Consider the following 22,126-nt stretch of genomic DNA (forward strand, 5'->3'; position numbering starts at 1 on the left):
CTCTTATGCTGATTTGTACATGGGGGAGTTTGAAAAGTGATTTTTGTACAGCCATATTTATTACAAGGAAAAGGTGATGTTATATAGGTGATACATAGACAATTTGATTTTCATATGTAAGGGACCTCTATCTGAGTTTGAGAAATCTGTGGGGGACTTGAATTCTAGCAGTCATGGTTTATAGTTTTGTTGTCACACAGACTCCAGTACCATTAGTTTTCTGGATGTCCAGTTTTTTTGTGAATGAAATGGGAGTTAATCAATAAGTTCCATTTAGGAAGAGTACTGCTGTGAAATTTTTTTTGCATGCTTCCAACATACACCCTGAACATCTCATTAAGTCATTGCCTTCTGATGAATTTAGAAGAGTATGGATGAATACTTCTGAGATGGCTTCTAAAGAGAAATCTCTGGCTGTAGTAGAGGAGAGATTATCGGCCAGAGGGTATTCTAGATCTATTCTTAATGAAGCAAAGAATAAATTGTTGAATAATGTGATAAGTAGGGAACAATTGCATGAGAATAGCAAGTTTGGACATACAATTCAATTTACTTCAAGAGAGGAGGTGATAGAAAATAAAATATTTTATGTTACCAGGTTTAGCCCTTCTTCAGACACACTCAAGACAGGTGGTTATAAGGTTATGGCCAATGATAACAGCTGATGATAAACTCAGCACTTTATTTCCACAACATGTGACTTTTTCTTTTGGTAGATTTTTAAACCTAAAAGAATTGTTGAAATACCCAATTTCCAATCAGACCCAGAATAGTTCATTAGGGTCTTTTCCTTGTGGGATATGCAGTGTGCGCCATAGAATCAGAAATTTATCTAATACTATTTGTCTCTCAAGCAAGGTTTAATTGTCAGTCATGTGGTGTTATATACATTCTGGGTTGTGGGTGTGATGAAGTTATTTATTTATTTATTTATTTATTTATTTATTTATTTATTTCCAGTTTGATGACCGGGGAGGTCCACTGGGCTCAGGGAGCCAGTTTTCAGTGGAGGCCCGGGGAGAAAAGCTCCACAAATCTAATTAGATACATTTTAAAATCAAAGTAAAACATACATAGTATAAAAAATACATAGTACATAATAAAAAGATCAAACAAAAGACACAAACAGTTTGATTCAATGTCAATGTGATAAACAAACAGCAGAATGAGCAAATAGTTCAGAAGAAGAGAGTATATAGTATAGAAGTTGGTGGAAATAATTTGTTATAAGAAACAAATTAATAATTAAGAGTGGGTTAGGAGAGGAGAGGTTGAGAAGTAAGGAGAGGTTAGCCAGGAGTAAGGAGAGAGGAGGGTTTGAGAGGCAAAGGAGGAAGAGAGCAGTTGCATTTCCTGTTAAGTAAGTAGTAGGAATGAAGTTGAGATTTGAAGCTATTGAGGTTATTGCAGGTCCGTAGGCTGGAGGGAGGAGAGTTCCATTTTTTTGCTAGGGTACAGGATAAGAGTAGCTGGCCAGCTGGGCGCTTGGGTTTATGAATGGTCAGCAGGTTTTAGTGAGAGGATCTAAGAGGTCTGGGAGGGGAATATGGTTGCAGTATGTTGGATAGTGCGGGGCAGTTTGAGGGTTGGAATACTAATTTGTGGACTGTGGTTAGTTGGTGAAAGTCAAGTTGGTTGGGCAGTTCAGGCCAGTTAAGGGAATGAAGGGAATTGCAATGGTGTGAGGAGGATTTGACGCCTGTGGCAAATCTAGAAATTTTGTTGTAACATATCTCTAGTTTGGAGGTAAGTGAGGAGGATACGTTAGAAAACAGGGGAGAGCCATACATGAGAGAGGGAAGAAGATGGGTAGTGGTAAGAGTTAGCCTAGAGGAAGGAGAGAGATAGTGGTGATTTCTGTAAAGTAGGCCAAGTTTTACGTGTGTTTTTTTGATATTCTGCTTAATGTGAGAGTTAAATTTTAGCTGACTATCTATGGTGACACCAAGAAGTTTGGCAGAGTGTACAATCTCTATTTGTGAGTTATTACGACTAGTGATGTGAAGGGAGTTTTCATCTAGAGGGGAAGATTTGGAGGGGGAGAATAGAAGCATCTTGGTTTTGTTGGCATTAAGAGAGAGGTGGTTTTGGAGCATCCAATCTTCAGTGGTAGAAAAGGCATTTTGGGTTAGAGATTGGAGCTCAGCTAGGTTGGGAGCACTACAAATCAAAGTGGAATCATCAGCATATTGAACAATTTTGGAGTTGGGAATGGCTTTATGGAAGTCATTAATAAAGATGTTGAATAGCAGAGGACCAAGTATGGATGATATATAGGTCAGACCAAAAGAAAAGTTAAGATTAGAATTTTGGAACATTTGGGAAACATTATAAGGGATAATAAAGCAAAGCATCGGCTGTATCAGGCACACCAAAGATTTATTGAGGTAAGCACTTTCGTCTGGTGACCATCACCAGACTTCTTCAGACAAATAAATCTATGAACATTACAATTTTATATCCGCAGCCATATCGTCTATCCAATAAAAACCAAGATCCACTTAGTCAAATATTAGAAGGGGTAATATAGGCTTCAGTCCAGTGGTAGAGCATTTTATTGAAGCCCATTTGGGAAATTTTGACTCCCTGTTTTGTAGTGTATTAGCCCAACCATCTGGCAACTGTGGTAGTGGTACTCTATTTGCTAATGAGTTAAATCAGATGGAGACTACTTTCATTTTTAATTTTGGAACCTTGGTCCCACATGGATTAAATCAAGAGGTGTTGTTAATTTTTTTGAAGAAATTTCATTGATAATATGTTCATATATGTGTGTGTGTGTGTGTGTGTGTGTGTGTGTGTGTGTGTGTGTGTGTGTGTGTGTGTGTGTGTGTGTTGGCAGTGACATGAAGCACTGGTTGGACAGTACATACACACATTATGAGAAGGTGTTGTATTTTTTATGTAAACTTGGTTGAATTTTTTGATGTTGTTATTGTTGCAGAATTAATTGTAATGTTGTTGTAATTTTGCTGCTGCTGAAGTTCTATGGGAAATGTAGTAGTTTTTCATGACTAAGGAATGTGTTTATGTATAATGTGCACTGGTCACTTTAAAAGTGGGATGTATAGACAAATTTTGAAACATAATTGTTTAATTGTTTAGTATATTTAAGCTTTAGAATTTGATGTGTTGATATCCCTTGAAGGCAAAATGGCGAGGTACCAGGATTAAAGCTGTTTGGTACTCCAAATCTGTGTACGCCTTTTGGATTTATTAGGCGTTATGCGTTTTTTCTTTGGTTTTGATAAATACAATATAATCCCCCTGCAGCAGCCTACAGCTGTAGTGATTGATGAGGAGTGTTGCAAAAATCCTGGACTCGTCAACACTCTAACTTTGTCATCTAAATGGAACACCATCCTCACCTTTACCAGCCACATCTACTGACGTACAGCTAGAACTGTGTTCTGAAATGGTTTCCAGTTCAGATCTCACATGTAACAACTAGTGTGTAAAGATGTATAGACGTGCTACCTGCCTTTGCAGAACTGAAAGCAAAGACATAGCTTGGTAAAGAGATTGGCAATAATTACATCCAACAGCAAAGAAAGCAGGAAATTTGGCAGTGAGATTTGGCCATGTGTGATGCTCACCCTATTTACACGTTCTAATGTTAAACACTGAAATGTTTTACAGTGTTTGCTATATACACTGCTGGTTGGAGGTAAAGGCTTGCACACTAGTAAAATCAAGTAGAACCATCTTGGAGTTGAACACATAAGAAAAAGAAGGATAACATGTTAACCTTTGCTTATAAACTGTCAGTCTCAAAGGAAAGCTTCTTTTTTTAATTAATTTGAGATATACTACTTTAAAAATAAATGGAGATACACTTAAGCAATGTCTGTATGTGTAAGTCTTTTAAGTAGATATGCTACTGCATTTCTATGTAAAAGGCAGTAATTGTGGTTGTATGTTCATTTCAGATACATGGATTTGCATGATATGGGTAATACATGTTGAGTATGTTACATACATAAGTGCATAGAATTGCATGATATGGGTAATACATGTTGAGTATGTTACATACATAAGTGCATATTATCTTAAATGCATAGCTATGATATGTGATAGTACAACTATTGAGCAAATCATACCTATACAAAGGCATTTTAAATTAAATCTCATCATTGCCATGTTTTTTTCATAATTTGTAACATTATATTGAAATTATATAGTGAGCATTAATGATACATTTGCTGCAAAAATCATATTTATGATACTCATTTGTATTTAGTGATACATTCCTAATCAAAAGTGTGTAACAAATATCATTTTCACCCATCATTAAAAGTATCTGTAAACTAAATTAAAACCCTGCATTTCATGTCCTCTTTCTTTACACTCACTGTACTTAAACCTTGTGTTACAGAAAGAGGTGGCTAACAAGTGCATTTTCTTCACTCTTTACCATATAGAGTACTAACAACTGTGCATCTGTACCAGGCTTGTTTGGGCTATAGAATGCAGCCCAAATTATTTTTTTCTTTTTTTTTTTGCCTTTCCTTGTCAATTGTCATTGCATATTGCCAAGCAGCAAGCAAATTATAATGAAAAACAAAATCTGAAAACAACTGAAAGGAAAATAAAAATAATTAAAGGGTATATCTAGCAGTGAACAGAGCATGTACTGCATTAAACTGACACATTCATCCTTTTCATAGGTTCATAGGTAGGTACTAGGCTATTGGCCCTGGGGCCTATACAAGCCCAGCCAAAAAGGTACCCTGGCTTTTGCCACCCAAGAAATTGATTTTCCTGTGCCACTGTTGAACAGAGCCACAGAGGTTATCCCCGAGGTGAATTTCCTATTTCCCATCCAGTCATCAAGATTTTTCTTGAAGAGTGCTAATGAGGAGCTTTGTTTGATATAGATAGGTAGTTTATTCCAGAGTATGGGAAGTCTCTGGGACAGGGATCTATCCCTCTGTCATGTTCTATTTACTGTGGTGACAAGGTTTAGGTCCCTAGATCATGTGGCTTGGAGGGATTTGGGATTTCTTTAAGTGGAGCTTGTCCAACAGCTCTGGGTTTGACATAGCTTTGTATGTTAGGCAGAGATCACGTCTGAGTAGGCGATATGCGACGGAGTAAAGCTGGAGTTTTTTGAGACGGTCTGCGTAGGGCATCTGTTTGAGGCTGGTAATCCTCTTTGTGAGGTATTTCTGCCGATTTTCCAGTTGTTGTAGATGTCTTGTGAAGTACATACCAAAAGGGGCATTGTACTCTATAATGGGTCTAATGAGTGATGAGAGGAGGGGAACAATGACCTCTTTTTTTTCTGGATGAGAAACCTTTTGTGATGATGTGTGCCACGTAGAAGGATTTCCTGACTACTGTGGCGATGTGATTATCAAAGGAGAGACTACTGTCCACCTGTGTCCCAAGGTCTCCTATCACACTTTCAGTGTTAAGTATACTACCACCTATGTTGTAGTTCATGGTTACAGAGTTTTTACCAAAGGGAATGACAATACACTTTTTGGCATTGAGCTTGAGGCCATGGCTTTGACACCAGGCATCTGTCTCAGTGAGGCCCTTTTGTAGGATGTCCACATCGTTAGGAGTTTCGATTATGGCTCCTAGTTTGCAGTCATCTGCAAACTTCATTAACCAAAGACCTTCTGTGTTAGCCTGTACTTCAGAAAAGTAGATACCAAACAGGAGAGGACCCAGGGCTGAACCTTGTGGTACTCCACTTGTCACTGGTCTGAAGTCGGATTTGGAGTCTGCTACTTTCACAGTGTGGGTTGAGTCAGTAAGCCAGTTGGTAACCCATCTTGTGACATAGAGATTTATACCTAGTTTAGTGACTTTATCTATAATTCCAGAGTGGGGGATGATGTTGAAAGCCTTGGCAAGATCTAGATAGGCTGTGTGAACCACCTTACCCTTGTCTACAGCTTTGGTGACTGCTTCAAAGATGTCTGTCAGGTTTAGGAGACATGATCTGCCTTTTACAAACCCGAACTGGGTGGGATCCAGAGTTTGGAGATTGCCAATCTCTTTGTTTATAATTTCCATGATGATACATTCCATGGCCTTGCAGATCAGGCTCATCAGGCTAATGGGGCAGTAGTTCCCGGGGTCCATGATGGCTCCCCCTTGTGGAGTGGGATAACTGTTGCTGTGCACCTGTGCAGCTGTGATTACAGGAACTTTGCATTCTTCCTGTATAGAGATGGGCTCTTTAGGGGGTGAGAGGGGGGTAAAGTTAGCACTGAACCTATCTGCCAGGATGTTGACAATATCAGTTGGGTCTGTATATTTAGTGCTATTGTGCTGTAACTCAGAGCAGATCTGAGTATTGCCATTGAGATTCTTGACATAGCTATAGAATGCTTTGTGGTTGTCTTTAGAATTAGTGTCAATTTTGTTTTTGTAACTAGCTTTGGAGGATTTTATCAGGGATTGCAGCTTCTTACTGAGGCTGACCAGGGAGCACCTCCACTCATGGGATTTTACTCTCTTTTGCAACAGTTTCTTCCTTCTGTTATACAGTTTGTTTATGGCAGGGGACCACCAGATTAACTTCCTTTTTTTGGAGGATAGCGTCTTGGTTCTGTTTGGGATAGCACGATCCATGCACTCATGTAAGTGCTTATAGAGTGCAATTGTGTAGGATTCACTAGTCGTAACTGCATTGTCCATCTGCATGGGTGTCATGAAGTTCACCACTTCTGTTTTAAGAAGTATGACATTGGCTTTGGAGAAATTTTTTACCATGGTTTCCTTAATGGGAGGTGGAGGCAGGATGTGGATATCTAGGGTAATTAGCTTATTGGTTTGATCGGACCAATGAGGCGTTGATTTCAGGTGTGGAACACTGGTCACTCATATTGGTAATGACTAGATCTAGGATATTGTTGCCCCTGGTGGGGGTGTGGATAAGTTGATCCAGGGCATTGGAGTTTAAGAATTCCAGAAAGCATCGAGCGAAGGAGTTGATACATGAGTAGTTTTCCCAGTTAATGGTGGGGTAGTTGAAATCGCCCATTATTAGGGTGTTTGGTTGAACCCTAATATTTTCCAGTACATCAAAAAAAGAGGAGTGGGAATCCTGGGGCATGGTGGGTGATCTGTAACAAGCTACAATTTGGATTGCAGTTTTGCCCAGAGTTAGTTGCACTTGGATAACCTCGGCTGCATTATGCTGAGCAACTAGCCTGGAGGTGTGGATATCCTTAATGAATATGGACACACCTCCGCCTTTGGTGTTCCGGTCCAGGTTACATGGCCGAAAAGTGTGGTATGAGTTATAGCCTGGTAGTGCAGGGGTGCTCTCTGGAGCCTTGAACCAGGTCTCAGTCACTGCACAGATATCGATGTTCTCCATTTTAAGGAGTGCCTCGAATGAGTGCCTTTTGAGCTTTAGACTTCTAGCATTGAGTAGCATCACTCTCAGTTTTTGCTTGCTTGTTCCTGTAACAGTGGTGAATTTGTCATTTGAACCTTGCCTAAAAAAGGCATTCCAGGGGCAGCAAGAACCTTAGACAGTAACTGGAATCCCATGAGTGACATGTGCAGGCCATCTCTGCCATATTAGAACTTAAATTTCTGTCAGACGTTATCAGGGCTTTACATAATGCTAAGTTATGAAAAAAGGGACACTCAGCAGCTGACATTAGCTCTTTTTGACACAGCAGATACAATTAATACTGACATCAGTTTAAAGGACATGTCTGACTATCAGGATTACTACTTAGCAGATATGTTTATGTAATCCACCATATATAATATAGTTTTCCACATGTCATGTTACCGCTTTTGTGCTATCACATTTTAGAAAATGTCATATTTCACATCACGTGTATCACATGTTGCTATTAATACTGAGAATTGTTGAGTTTCCAAAAATAATACATTCATATGCAAAAATATGTGTCAGTACAATTCTGAAACGTCCTGCGCTACATGTCCCTTTTCTCTATACTCACTGCACTAACACCTTGTGCCAGAGATAGGTAATAGATGACATGGTATTTTCCTCAATAAGTACTGACTGCAGCTCACCAGTTTTGGGCTCATCTGTGCTATTGAAGGCAAACTATATCAGCATTTTCATTTTCAATTTTTAATTTTTTTTTCTTTGCCTTTGGAAGTGAGACATCTTTCACTACTATTGACTGCTGACAGTACCCAATCTACAATGCTAAGCAACATCCAAACAATGAAGCTTAAAAAATTTAGACAATATCTTTGTGATCTCAAAATTTTTGGTTTGTAAAATGAAAATATGCACATTACTAAAGGCACACAGTACCAAATATAGATTTGAGCCTTGATACCACGGCATAACCATGACATGTTTGAGACTATTTTCAACATTTGCCACACTCAAACATATTTATGAAAAAGATAAGGTAGGTTAAATATACTCAAAAGGTGACATTTTATCACTTTACATTAAGGGTACTATTTTGTCACAGTTGCCCTTTGTAAGTTCCAAGGAAATGTTTGGATGAATGGTATATCTGTAACAGCTAATTCCTCTCACAATAACAAAAAATGTTTTCAGTGCAACAGTTTTTTTATCTTTCTTTTGTAAGCATTGCCTCTTTTTTATGGTAGTCTGACATAAATACAATGCCACTTGGATTTCTTTTGATATGTGTTTGTATTTTTTAAGTGTTATATACTTCATATGAATTATGGACATTTTACTCAACGGCACAGCTAGATCATAAGCAATTAGCAATACAAATGTTATAACAGGGTTCTCCCTATGTCAGTCAGTGTAAGTCCCTAACTTTTTGTTAAGTTTATTCTCCCTGACACACTTAGTAAGTGTACATCAAAGTAGCATGAGTGTGGAACAATTAATTATTCCTGAAGTAAGACTAATCATTCACACTAGCAAGCCCGTAGCAAGTAACACTTCTCAGTGCTCTTTCTTGCACTGTGTGTGCATAGCATTGTGTAGGTTCTTACATCATGCTTACCTGTCCAGCAGTTAATGCACATTGTGGGATTCATGGTTGCTAATGAGTTCATACTTGATTTGCATATTTATAGGGCTCCGAGGGCTAAATTTGCACTATATATGCTAATTATGTAAGCAAGGTACTTGTATCCTAGTAGGGGAAACTGTTTGGATCCAAAGGCTGATGCTTATATTTGATTTTCAATACTGATTTTCTGTAAAGGTATATAACCATTACTTATAAAGGGATTTATTTTTATATTACTAATGGATTAAATTTCACAATAGCATTGTTTAATGTCTATATTGTTTGTCCATTGCTGTTGGCATACCCAAGTATTCAGTTATTTCTTTTAGTTAAACATTTTGGAAGTAAATGTTATCTGCTATTATAGAAACTTTTTTTTGTGAGAATCTGAACATTTATTCCAAAAATGGGTTATATCTCTCTTAACAATGTTGGAGGGTTACAGTTGTAGTCAGTTATATATATCTGCCTGCCATCAGCATAAGTGGAAATCCTAATAACTGTATTCATTTTTATTAATGCTGCTGTGTGGTATAGAGTTACACAATTGTTGTTATCCATACAGAATTTTATTATTTCTTTTATTTTCTTTTTTTGGGGGGCGGGGTAGATTTTTGTATTACCCTGTGTGCACTTCTATTTTAATTTATTTGTGCAGGATGACTGATCACATTCACAAATATCTCTTATGTTACAACTAGTTTTTTTTCTTAATTTCCTTTCTTTCATCATATGTTTCATTTCATATAGGGCAATGGCACACAAGTCATCTGGAGCATGTAAAATGTCATGCAGAGATGCAGAGAATGAATTTATCATACAGGACTCATGGTGACACGAATCATTCCTTTTAGGCAGAGACAAAGATGATCATATCTGGAAGCAAATGGTCAATGACATGAATGAAGTAGAAGAACATAGCCATGATTATCAGAAAATTAGATACTGAGTTAGTGACAATGTGATGTCCCCTCTCTGGGCCAGTAATCAAGAGCCTGAATCCTCAACACTGAAACTGGAGAGGGAGATTCACTTGGAAGAAAAATAGACACATGCAGTATTTCCAGATGCAGTTCTCTGCATCAAGTACAATTTCCCTTAAGAGAATACAGGGAACACACTCAGTCTGGGGTATGTGTTTCTCTCGCTGTCTCCCTCCAGGTCCCCAGTAAGACTCCCCACTGGCACAGCTATAGAGTTTCAGCTAGCTATGCTGGCATATGTTACACATCCACTGCCCTACTTCTCCTAGCATAGCTATCAATACCTCACATCATACCTCACCCCTTTGAAGACTCAAGCTAGTTTCTCAATTGATCCTGTAGAAATGTTGCTTGAGATGATTAGCCTATCTGGGAATACATTAACCCATATCTTATCTTAAGAGTCCATCTGCATTGGCATTTCTGACCCCACTACCATGCTGCACTGTCATGTCATATGCCTGCAACCCTAGGATCCACCTTAGTAACTTGATATTTTGCTGGCTGGTTATTGTAGCCATAGATCCCCCTCATAATCCTCCTGCCTCCTTGCCTCCTATTGCAAATACTTAGCACAAGGGCTTCCCTGTCATAGTAAAGTTTCATCATGTTAACATGGTAGAGTTTGTGCCCCTGCCCCCCCCCCCCAGTCATTCTACCATGTAGTTAAAATCACTGACCTTCCTTACCACTTTGAATGGTCCTTCCCAAGCTACCTGCAGCTTATTGTGTCTGACAAGAATGGGAACCATAACCTGCTTTCCCACAACATACTCTCTGGCTCAATCATTCTTTCATACCAGACATTTTTTCTGCTGTTGGGCTCCTGCCAGGTTCTCCTGGACAAAGCCCATGGGCTCCCTAAGCCTTGTCCTGAGGTTTGGGACATATGCCACAACAGACTCATTGTGGCATTCACACTCACCCTACCACTAATCACAAATCAACAGTAAAGGCCCCCTCACCCTATGCCCATACAACAACTCAAAGGATGAAAAATCTGTGGATTGTTGGGGTACCTTTCCATATGCAAACTTTAGATGGGGCATATATTTGTCTCACTCTCTCTTAAACTGGTCTGCAAATGCTTGTAGCATTGTGTTTAGTGTAGATTTAACCTCTCCAGAAGACCATTAGTCTGGGGGTGTTGGGAGTGTTTTTTAGTTATTTCACCCCACAGCATTCCCACAGACAAGCTCGTAGGTCTGACATGAAATCGGCACCTCTGTCAGTATTTCTCTCAGGAAAATCTTCTCTGCTGGAAATTTCTTAAAAACATTTGACACTTTCTCTGCTTCGATGGAAGATAGAGCCACCACCTCACAGCATCTAGAAGCATGATCTACTATCACTAGTCTACACATCTTCTCTGCGAATGTTGGGATATTCAGTGGCTCAACAATAATCATAGCTATCCTCTGAAATGGTTCTTCAATCACAGGTAAAGGCATCAAAGGAGCTTTGACCTTGTCTACAGCCTTGCCTACTTTTTGGCACTGCTCTCAGGTCCTGCAGTATCCAGTTACATCCCTTACAGTCCCAGGTCAATAAAAGTTCTGCATAATATGTTTTTTGGTGTGCTTTATGCCCATTTGACCTTGCAAAAGGAATGTCATGGGCTATAGCTAGAAGTGCCAGGCAGTAGGATCTAGATACTACCAATTGCTGAATTACCTCACCCTCTAGCCCTCTCTCAGGGGTCTACTCTATATACAGTAAACCTTTGTTCCAGTATACAGACTCCCCTTTTCTTTGAGAATCAGGTGCCTCCATCAAACCTCGTAGTGTAGGCCATGAGATCTGAGCCTGTCTCAACTCTATCTTTTTGACACTTTCAAGCTCCACTTCCACAGGAAGTCTGCTATGCTCTGAAAGAGGTGCCTTACTGTTAGCCTGGGTACTACCAGTCTCATCTGCTCTTGCAGTCACTCTGCCAAGGGAATAGCAGTACCTAACAGCAGCTGTGGCTCACCTTCAAGCTCACTACTATTGGGTAGCTCCCTCCCTGAAATAGCCACCTCACCAGCCCTGGCTTCAAGTGTGGGGTGTGCCTGGGTCTCCCCCAGGCTACCACTCCCCCATGCCTATCTCCAAGCCTGACTGTGTGTAACTGCATGCATACAAGGTATTGCATTACCAAAATCATTCCCTGTCAAGACGTCTACTAGGGTATCCTTAAACACACCTACTTGCATGCTTCCTTTTCCCTCCACCCAGTCAAGGTGAACCCTGGCCAAAGGCATTGGCAATGGGGTCCGTCCTAAACCTTTAACTGGAGTAGGTTGCCTCTCCTGCTACTCTTTAACCACTTCAGGTTTCACAATGGTTATGTCAGAGGCTGTGTCTCTCTTAGCAGTGGACTGTTTTACATCCAGTAAGATAGGATATAACCTCTGGTGATAGTTTGATACCCCTGTTGTCTCCAGACAACTTACTACTGGCATACTGTTATTCCCACTTGTTGGCTCTTCCACCTTTTGTTTCTCTCCTTGCTTCCATGGATATCTATATGATATATGGCCCCACTGGTTACATTTAAAACTTATAACCTTTGATCCTGGCCATGTATCTGAACTAGTGGCTTCCATTTTCCTGGTGGACTCTGCTGGAGTGCTTTAGGCTGGTGACCATGGGTTTCCTTATATCCATGTGCAGCACCGGGTATCTCCTGCCTGTGCAGTGATTGATGCCTTGCTTGCTAAGTAGCGATACCCATTTTCCCAAGCTCATTTGCAGAGTTGCACTCCTGGTCTGTCAACCAGATCTCATGTCCTCGGGTAAAGTTCTAAGGACTTGTTCCCTCACCAAAAGGTCTGCAGCACTTCAAAACTAGTGACCAGACACCCAGTCACACTCCTATGAAAATAAGTACTTAGCTCAGCAATATAATCACACACACTTTCATCTACCTTGCGTCTATGCTCAAACTTTTTTCTGCAAGCTTCAGGTGTTAACTTAAAACATTCTAGTAAATAATGACTGATTTTATCATAATTTACACAATCAATATCAGACAATTTAGAAACAGCAGTTACAGCTTTGCCATGGAGTAAGGAGGTCAGGAACCATACCCATAGCACTTGGTCAATATACTATTTACATATTCCTTCACATACATAAATAAACTATGAAAAGTATCACCCTCTGTAAATTATGGAAGAAATTTACTGATCTTTATAGATTCTGGGGTTGATGCTTGGGAGGAGTCAGCATCTGTCTCTCACGTTGACACTGCTTCTCATTTTCTTCAGCCTCCCAAACACTGTAGTCTCTCTGCTGGTTTTAATTCCAAATGTTTGGCATCGAGTTCAATTCTCTTTAACTCCAGATGTATTTTTAAATCCTCTGAACAAACAGTGAACTGTCCTGTTTCTGAGGGTTTTGAATTCACATCACCAGAGTAGTTATCCTCCTGGTTGCTGGTCTGAGCTGTGACTAAGGCTGAAAATATTTCCTCTTTAGTCATGTTGGCATGCACCAATCCTTTTGTTTCACACACCTTGGCCACCTGGTTCTTTGTCAGTTTGCCATGATCTTCTATATCCGTCTGCTTTCCCTGAGTAAATAAACTAACAAAAAATAAAGAAAACTATTTTGATAATAAAACTCTGAATGTTTCCTTGTGGCTGCTGATAATGCTCACCTTCAGTGACAGCTGCCTATAGGCTACAGAAGTTCAATTAATATCCACGGCACTGCTCACCAATGCATGACATCCCCTCTCTGGGCCAGTAATCAAGGAGCCTGAATCCTCATCACTGACACTGGAGAGGGATGTTCACTTGGAACAAAAAATAGATACACCCAGTACTTCCAAATGCAGCTCTCTGCATCAAGCACACTTTCCCTTGAGACCACACATGGAACACACTCACTCCAAGGTCTTGGTTTCTCTCTCTGTCTTTCTCCAGGTCCCCAATAAAATTCCTCACTGGCACAGCTATAGAGCGGAGTCCTCAACCAAATGTCCAAGCCAAGTCCTCCAGCATCCTCTGTGTGAAACCACAACTTTGTGTCCTTGCTCTAAACAGCTGAAACACACAGATTTGACTTTCACACACAGACACACACATAGCTGTGAAAGGCTAGTACAAATTTATTAGTCCAGACTGTACTGTAGTTACTGCCACCAGACACTATAAAGCCAGCCACTGTAAGACATTTACAAGGGTACCCAATTATAATGAGTGAAATTAATATTATTACAAATAGTGTTTTGACCAATGCAGTAAGGCTTTCAGGAGTGATCACAGAGTCACCAAATAGATATAAGTACTGTCAAAGGTTAAAATATTCTCTAAAGGACCAGCCACAATGAAAAGATTAAATAAATTTAATAATAAATAATACAAGAACAGGAAAACACTAACTATCTATTTATAATAAACACCAGTGCTTCAATCACAGGAAATATTAAAATAACACAGATGAATAGATTCACACAGTACATATATTTTCCTGACTGACTAAAGAATTACTATTCCCTGGTCACTTACTAGAGCAAGGCAAGATGAAGAAAGTGAGGGATCCTTCTTTTTCAGGTTCCAAAAACAGAGTGCTCTGTGACTTCTCTCTCATCTAGTATTACAGCATAATTTTGCCCTAGATTACAGAATGGGGTTCCTATTAGAAGAGTGAACACTTAAAATAGCAAATGCTCTTCTATCGAACTTGAAAACCCAAAACTGCAAAATGCTGAAGGCAGGGAACAATGATTTTTTTTCACAGGGAAAAAAAATCGCTAGGCCGTTTTCCAAACTTTGTTGTTTTCTCCACTGTGGTGCGATCTCGGAGTTGCCATATTTAAGTTGGGGTGGTGTCAGGGGCACAGCCTCCTACTTTAGAGATGTGGGGGGTGAAGCCCCCCACTTTATTTTGTTTGCACGTTCTTTTTTTTTTTTTTTTTTTTTTTTGGATCAGTGATTTTTTTTCCCTGGGAAAACAATCGGTGTTCCAAGCCTTTGACATTTTGATGTTCCAGGTTTTTGAGTTTTTAAGCATTCGCTCTTCTAATATAGACCCACAGAATGACATCACATACATCTGATCATCTAACTCCTGGTTCCCATGCTACATCCATTGCTAGAAACTGAACCAAAAATTAGGACATATGTGTTACCATAAACACAAACAGAGTTTTACAGAGATGTGTTTTAGCATCTGGAAGTTATAAAACCAGAAAATGCTTCCACTTTGCCTGCAGGAGCTAATAAACCATTCTGTGGCACAGATGTTTCATCTCTTGCTGCAGTCAGAACTGCAAGATACAGTCTTTATGACCTACATTAAGTAATTGCATTTCTTACAGTTTTTCAAAGTTAGCTGGATTGAGATTAACCTGTTCTCTTTCAGTAACCTCTGTTAAAACATATTTTTTTAATCAGTTACAATGTAGTTAGGACCCACTGCTGGTACATTTTTTTAATGCAAGCAACTTTACAAATACATTTTCAACACAAGCATCTGAACAAGTCAGTTTGAAATACAAATGACATCTAATTCTTTAAGAAATTCCAGCTAACTGTTTGGGATATGTTACACATGGACTGCCCTACTTCTCCTGGCATAGCCGGCAATTCTAAAGCTCAACAAAAAAGAAACAAACTATACAAAATAGCAAAAACTGAGGAACATGGACCAGGAAACAACCAGTATATCAACATTAATTATTCATTCCACACAATAATTAATGTTGACGTACTTTAGAAGGATGCTCTGATTGGTGAATTTTTACATAAATTGTGAATGAGGAAATATGCTAACATCTAATGAAGTTCGCCTGTGCTTAGTGGATGAAAGCACTAATAAAGTTACATTTCTTTTACTGGTTGTTTCGTGGTCCATGTTCCTCACTTTTTGCTATTTTTTATAGCTGGCATTACCTCACATAACCACAGAGATAATAATGAATGCCAGACATTGGTCAGCTGTAATTGCCTGTGAATGGATGGCTACTGATGGTTGTCCTGCTACTGATCAACCACTGACTGAAAAAGAGGAGTCCCTGTCCACTGTCAGAGATCCAAACAGTTCAGCAGAGATTCCCAATTAACTGTTTTTGTAGCTACTGATGTAGAGCGCAATCAAAGTGTGTCTACTTCTAAACATCCAGGTGTGCCATATAAGTCATTTCTCATATGTGTTTGTGTGTATGTGTTGTGTTTTTATAAATATTTATATATATATATATATATAGATATATATATGTGTGTGTGTTTGTGTGTGTTATCTCCCTCTCTCTCTCTCTCTCTATATATATATATATATATATATATATATATATGCGTGACCCCCACCCCACCCCACCCCAACCTGGTATTAACTGCATAAAGCAATATCTACCTTCTCCACTGAAGCTGGCTATCTTAACTAAGTAAAACCTCTGGGAAGCAAGAATCTGACTCCCTCCAGCTTTTCTATTGTAATAGTTTGCATGGGTTTCTTTCCTGCGTGACCCCCCCACACCCCCATCCCTACCTGGGATTAACTGTATAAAGCAATATCTACCTTCCCCACTGAAGCTGGCTGTCTTAACTAAGTGAAACCTCTGGGAAGCAAGATCCTGACTCCCTCCAGCTTCTCTAATGTAATAGTTTGCACCGGTTTCTTTCCTGTGTGACCCCCCCCCCCGACCCCCACATGAGATTAACTGCATAAAGTAATATCTACCTTCTCCACTGAAGCTGGCTATCTTAACTAAGCAAAATCTCTGGGAAGCAAGAACCTGACTCCCTCCAGCTTTTCTATTGTAACAGGTGAATTACAATTTAGTTTTTGTAAACTATTGAGGCTTAAAGGTGTATGCACAACAACAGTGAAGGTATCCAGCCAATTCCCACTAGACTGGGCTATAACACCTTGAATCAGCCCTACACTCACACAGTGTTCCAGTCCCAAGCATTTACTTTTTAATTTGATAAAGTTTTGCTTTTACTTTCATTTAGTTTCTATACTAATCACAACTCTCTCCATAACTGCCAAACAACCCTGTTTGTGTGCTTGCAGTGATAATTATTTAAAGTATTCCACAGCAACTCAGATCAGTATTTTGTTAAATACTGATATTTTTAAGCTTATTCCTCACCTTACACTGATAGTTATTCAGCCCTTTTCCCTGTGGGGGAGGGATCCATAAGTTCCTTGTTAATCCTGTTCTGGCTGCTCCCTACTCCATTCTCCCTATCTGCTACTCCCACCCCCATCCCTGATTATCTTCATTAGTAAGCCCCCTCCCAGGGTGCCATCTTTAATCAAACTCTCTACTGCCTAACTCACATTCATTTCATCCTGTAGCTGTTGTACCTTCCCTACCACTCTGTTTGTTGTGCCTCTACAGCAAGTAAGTTGAGCAGTATCCCCAGTATGTCCCCATTAACAAATTGGCTAACTCACAACACTAGCTAAAGTGTAGTTTACCCCTGCCCCCTCCAGCTATTGTATTCCTAACCTTAAAATGTCCGTAGAAATACATTAACTATAGGACTCTTACTAAAAAATTGTATTAAAAACAGTAAATCTATAGCTAGCAAAATTAAGTGCTAAAACTGGTATAATTTAAGAGATAAAATACTTACCTTACAGCTCTAGGAAGCCCTAGGAAACCTTTCTGATTGCAATAGCAAACACTTGGCCATCCCGACAGAAGAACAACCCAAAGAAAACAAACCCACCCCCATTACTAAATATACCAACTCTGAGAATGTACTACCACGGGGGTAAGGAGCAAAGTTCACGTAAATGGCCAAGTGTTCACTAATGGCACATGAAACATCAGCTTTGGGAATGTTGGTAATTTGAAGTGTCAGGTGAATGCATGTGTGTTGGTGTAGTGGACTGTCAGTACAATGAAGGTAACCCAGATATATACATATATATATATATATATATATATATATATATATATATTTATATGGGTCTACTTCCACTTAGTGAAATCGCACTTCATCAAACTTAAAAACAATGAGACAAAGTTGCCAAAAATTTAGTTTTACGAACACCCAGATCACTGTAATATAACTCTATATATATATTTGTGGAGAGAGAGTGAGTGATAGGGGTGGGGATGAAAAGAAGACAGACTGAGAGAATGAGGGTGGGGAGAAGGAAACTGAAGAGTAGACTTTTGTGTAATATTTTTCTTATTATGCAGATATAAAGTGGATTGTTTTCTAGTTACCTTGTCATTTGCATTGCGATTCTTATGATCCATCTTCTTTTCCATTTCTTCTATCTAGTCACACTTGGTGCTGATTTTGCAAGACCACCAGCACATGGTAGGCACATTTTTTATTATTATTACTGTAAATAATGTATATTTATGTATATATTAACATCTTTTTTTTAGTTTTTATTGCATCTGTTATTGTTTAAATTATGTTACTGTTTGATCTATTTTTTCTCTATTTCTCTCTTTTTGTGTTAATTATTTCTTATCGTAGGTGATCCTGCCAGCTGCACTGTGTAACTCCGATCACCTGAAGTCAGAGAATTGGTAACCTCTGATGATGATGATAATGATTATGATTATGATTATGATGGCGGTGATGAACAGGCACAATCTGGGGGTGCAGAGGATCAGTCTGAAACTAATATTATGGCTGCTGCATCCCACATCAATATCTTGGACACAATCAGTATGCCTACACATGCCCATCACACAGACCCCTCTGAAATAGGACAAGTTGAGGGTGACACAGTTGATCATGGTAGTGTGGTTACTCCAGTTGCAGAGCTGGTTGAGTCTTCCCATAACTATCATGAGGGTCACGTAACACACAGAAATGTTTCTAGAGGTGCTCAGAGACCACCTGCTGCCACACTCCTCCTGATGTTGATGTGTTGTCAAGTGCCACAAAATGTATGTGGAAGTCCATTACAGAGGCACAGGCATGTTCCACCAGGGCCTTGGAACAAATAATCGAAGTGCTGAATATTGCTCATTCTGATGTGCGACACTACATGAACCATGTAGGTGACTCCTTGGACAAGATAATGACACACTGGATCAGGCAATGTCTGCAATGGAAGATCTGCTGGGTATTGGTCAGCATTCACCAGGCCAGAGAGATGCTACATCATCAGGTGTTAGCCAACATGGCCATGCATGATTCCGCTCCCATAATGGTACTACTCCCACTGCTCTAATAGTGTTTGAGGTGTCCCCATCCAGACATGGTAGACCATGTGGTAATGATCATGAATATTACCATGATGACAGCTCATCCTGTAGGCATGGTTCATGTCCAGGTAGCACCCCAACTTCTAGCCAAGATCATGGAACTAGAGGTGCATCTCCTGGTAGAGGGAGTCTTCGTGGTCAAGGCAATGACAGTGAACTGACTAATCGACCGTGCATTACTCACAACTATATGAAATGCAAGGACATAGTGCTAGCAAAGGTGCTTTGATTGTGTTTATGTTGACCCAAGCACATGCCCATACCACCTCACACACGCATTTTAAATAAACAGTTACTACTGAATAATAACAATCAGTTGCTGCTGCCTTGAAAATTTCATATTGGATGAAAAACTGTTAATGATTCACACATGCTCACTTCTTTTGTGTCAGGCTTGCCATCCTGTAACCCTTTCCACCTCATGCAAGTGATGATAAGTGTGCCCTACCCTTTGCACATTTCCTTATGACTTTGGCTTGCCTATGTCTGATACATAAAGTGGGCAACTAATGCTCTCTTAGATAATTGCTTTCATTGAATGTACTGCAAAAATATTTCATTCATAATTATTTTTCTTACTCAGTTGTAAATTACTTTTTATGCACTTCTTGGCCGTCATTGTATTTCTTGTATTATTTTTGGTAATGCAGTTATAATAGATGGTCAATAACTGCATGCTGTGATACTTGTGCACTTAATGCTAAAACTGACATGCTCACTGTTGTTTTTGTACATTGGTTAACTGAAATGTATGTTTAATGACAGGACAGAGCTTGAAAGCGGATGACCTGATGGTACAGATGAGGTTGGACATCCTATGTATCCAAGAGACAAGACAGGAAGGTAGTGAAGCAAAGCCACTTGGCTTGAGATCCAGAGTCTATTACTCAGGAGGCGGAGAGGCTAGAAATGGTGTGGGAATTGTGGTGAGGGAGAGTCATCAGAAGGCAGTGATGGATGTGATCAGAATTAGTGACAGACTCATGGCAATCAGATTACATCCAAATGAAAGGGCAGTATTCATAATCTCATCCTATGCCCTACAGCAGAGTTGTGATAGTAAAGAGAACAACATATTCTGACAGAAGTTGCAGAACATACTAGACAGAACAGGACAACATGAAGTGGTGCTAATAATGGGTAACTTGAATGCATATGTCAGGACAGACAGAACAGGATATGAGGACTGCCTGTGTCCACATGGGTGGGGCAGGAATAAAGAAGGAGAGGCCATTCTAGGCTTCTATCTGGCAAATGGCTTGATAGTAGCCAAAACATGGTTCAGAAACAGATATAATCACAAGATCACATGCAAGAGTGGCCAACATGGAACTTAGGTAGTCTTCCTCTAGTAAGGAAAGGGTACTGGGGTATTATCAGTGATTGTAAAGTCATGCCCAGTGAAACAGTCAGTCTACAGCGTAAACCACTGGTTGCCACAATCAGCTGTAAGCAGTGGTCAGAGAAGGCTCTAACATCAACAGAAACCAGGTTGAAGACCTGAAAGTTGACCGAAGAGAAAGTGCAACAGTTCAAGGGAATAGTCAGGGCTCTAAAACCCCAAGAAGAGGAAGAAATTGCAGTTGAAGAAGAATGGCATCACCTCAAAATAGCATGCATGTGGACTACAGAACGGATATGTGGCAGAGCCAGGTATGGAAATAAGGTAAATAAGGAAAGCTGGTGGTAGAATGAAGAAGTCCAGAAAGTCATCAAAAGAAAGAAGGAGTGCAGGAAAAAGTGGGTATAGAAAATATAGCCCAGGCTAGGAAGGAATACTGGTTGGCTAACAAAGGGCCTAAAAAAGAAATTGCAATAGCAAAGAACAGGGCATTGGAGTCACTCTACCAACTTTTGGAAAGCTAATCAGTAGGTAGCACAAGGAAACTATATCAGGTTGCAAGGCAAAACCAGAAAGATGAATAAGATAGTCAGAAACCCTTCATAAGGGATGCCAACAACAGTCTGGTCACCAGTCCACAGGACATCAAAAGCAGATGGAAGGAGTTATTTCAGCAGCTTCTGAATGAAGAAAACCCCACAGAAGCTGTACTGTCCCAGACACAGCCTACAATGAGAAAAGTGGAGGAGTCCACCACTGACGAAATAAGAATAACACTAAGGAAAATGAAGTCAAGGAAAGCAGCAAGCTTGGATAAGGTCACAGCAGATATGAGAAAGATGCTGGGTGAGATAGAAGAGAAATGGTTCCTGAGGGCAATCAGATCAGTGTGGAGAGAAATGCATTTCTTATATGACCGGAGAATAAGCATACTCCTGCCAGTGTCCAGGAACAATGGGGACATCCAGAACTGTAGGCAATATGGAGGTATCAAACTCCTGTCACATTACATGAAAGCTCTGGAGAAGCTGATTGATAAATGAATACAGAGAGTAGTAGAAAGTAAGATGAGAGATGAGCAGTTTGGATTCAGATCAGGACGCAGCACAACTGACTCAATGTTTACAGTGAAGCAGATAGTTGAGAAAAAGCTAGAGATGAGGAAAGAGTCCAGCTGGGCATTCACAAACTTGGAGAAAAGCATAAAACAAGGTCCCAAGAAAGCTGATTTGGGTAGTTCTGTGGTGGTACAAAGTCGAAGAAACATTGATAGAATTAGTGCAGTGTATGTACACAGATCCAATGACTCACGTATGAACAGTGTTCAGTCTCACAGGGGGGGTTCCCACCAGAAGTGGTGTCCATCAGGGATCAGCTCTGATCCCCCTGCTGTTCATACTGGTAATGTATTACATTAGCAAACAGATTAGAGGGGAAAGATCAACAAAGTCATCGTATGCAGGTGATGTGGCATTGCAGGCAGACTCTGAGCAAAAACTTCAGCAAAGGATAGTGGAATGGAATGGAAAACTGAAGGCACGTGGGATGAAAATGAGTACAGATAAAACAGTGGTAATGATAGCAGATTAGGGAAATCAGAAGAAGTTAAGAATCAAGATTGGAAGGAAGATAGTGGAATAAGATTGCATCTTCAAGTAGCTGGGAGGGG

Source organism: Protopterus annectens, chromosome 1.part0 (assembly GCF_019279795.1).
Source record: "Protopterus annectens isolate FY-2018-M chromosome 1.part0, PAN1.0, whole genome shotgun sequence".
NCBI classification, from domain to species: Eukaryota; Metazoa; Chordata; order Ceratodontiformes; family Protopteridae; genus Protopterus; species Protopterus annectens.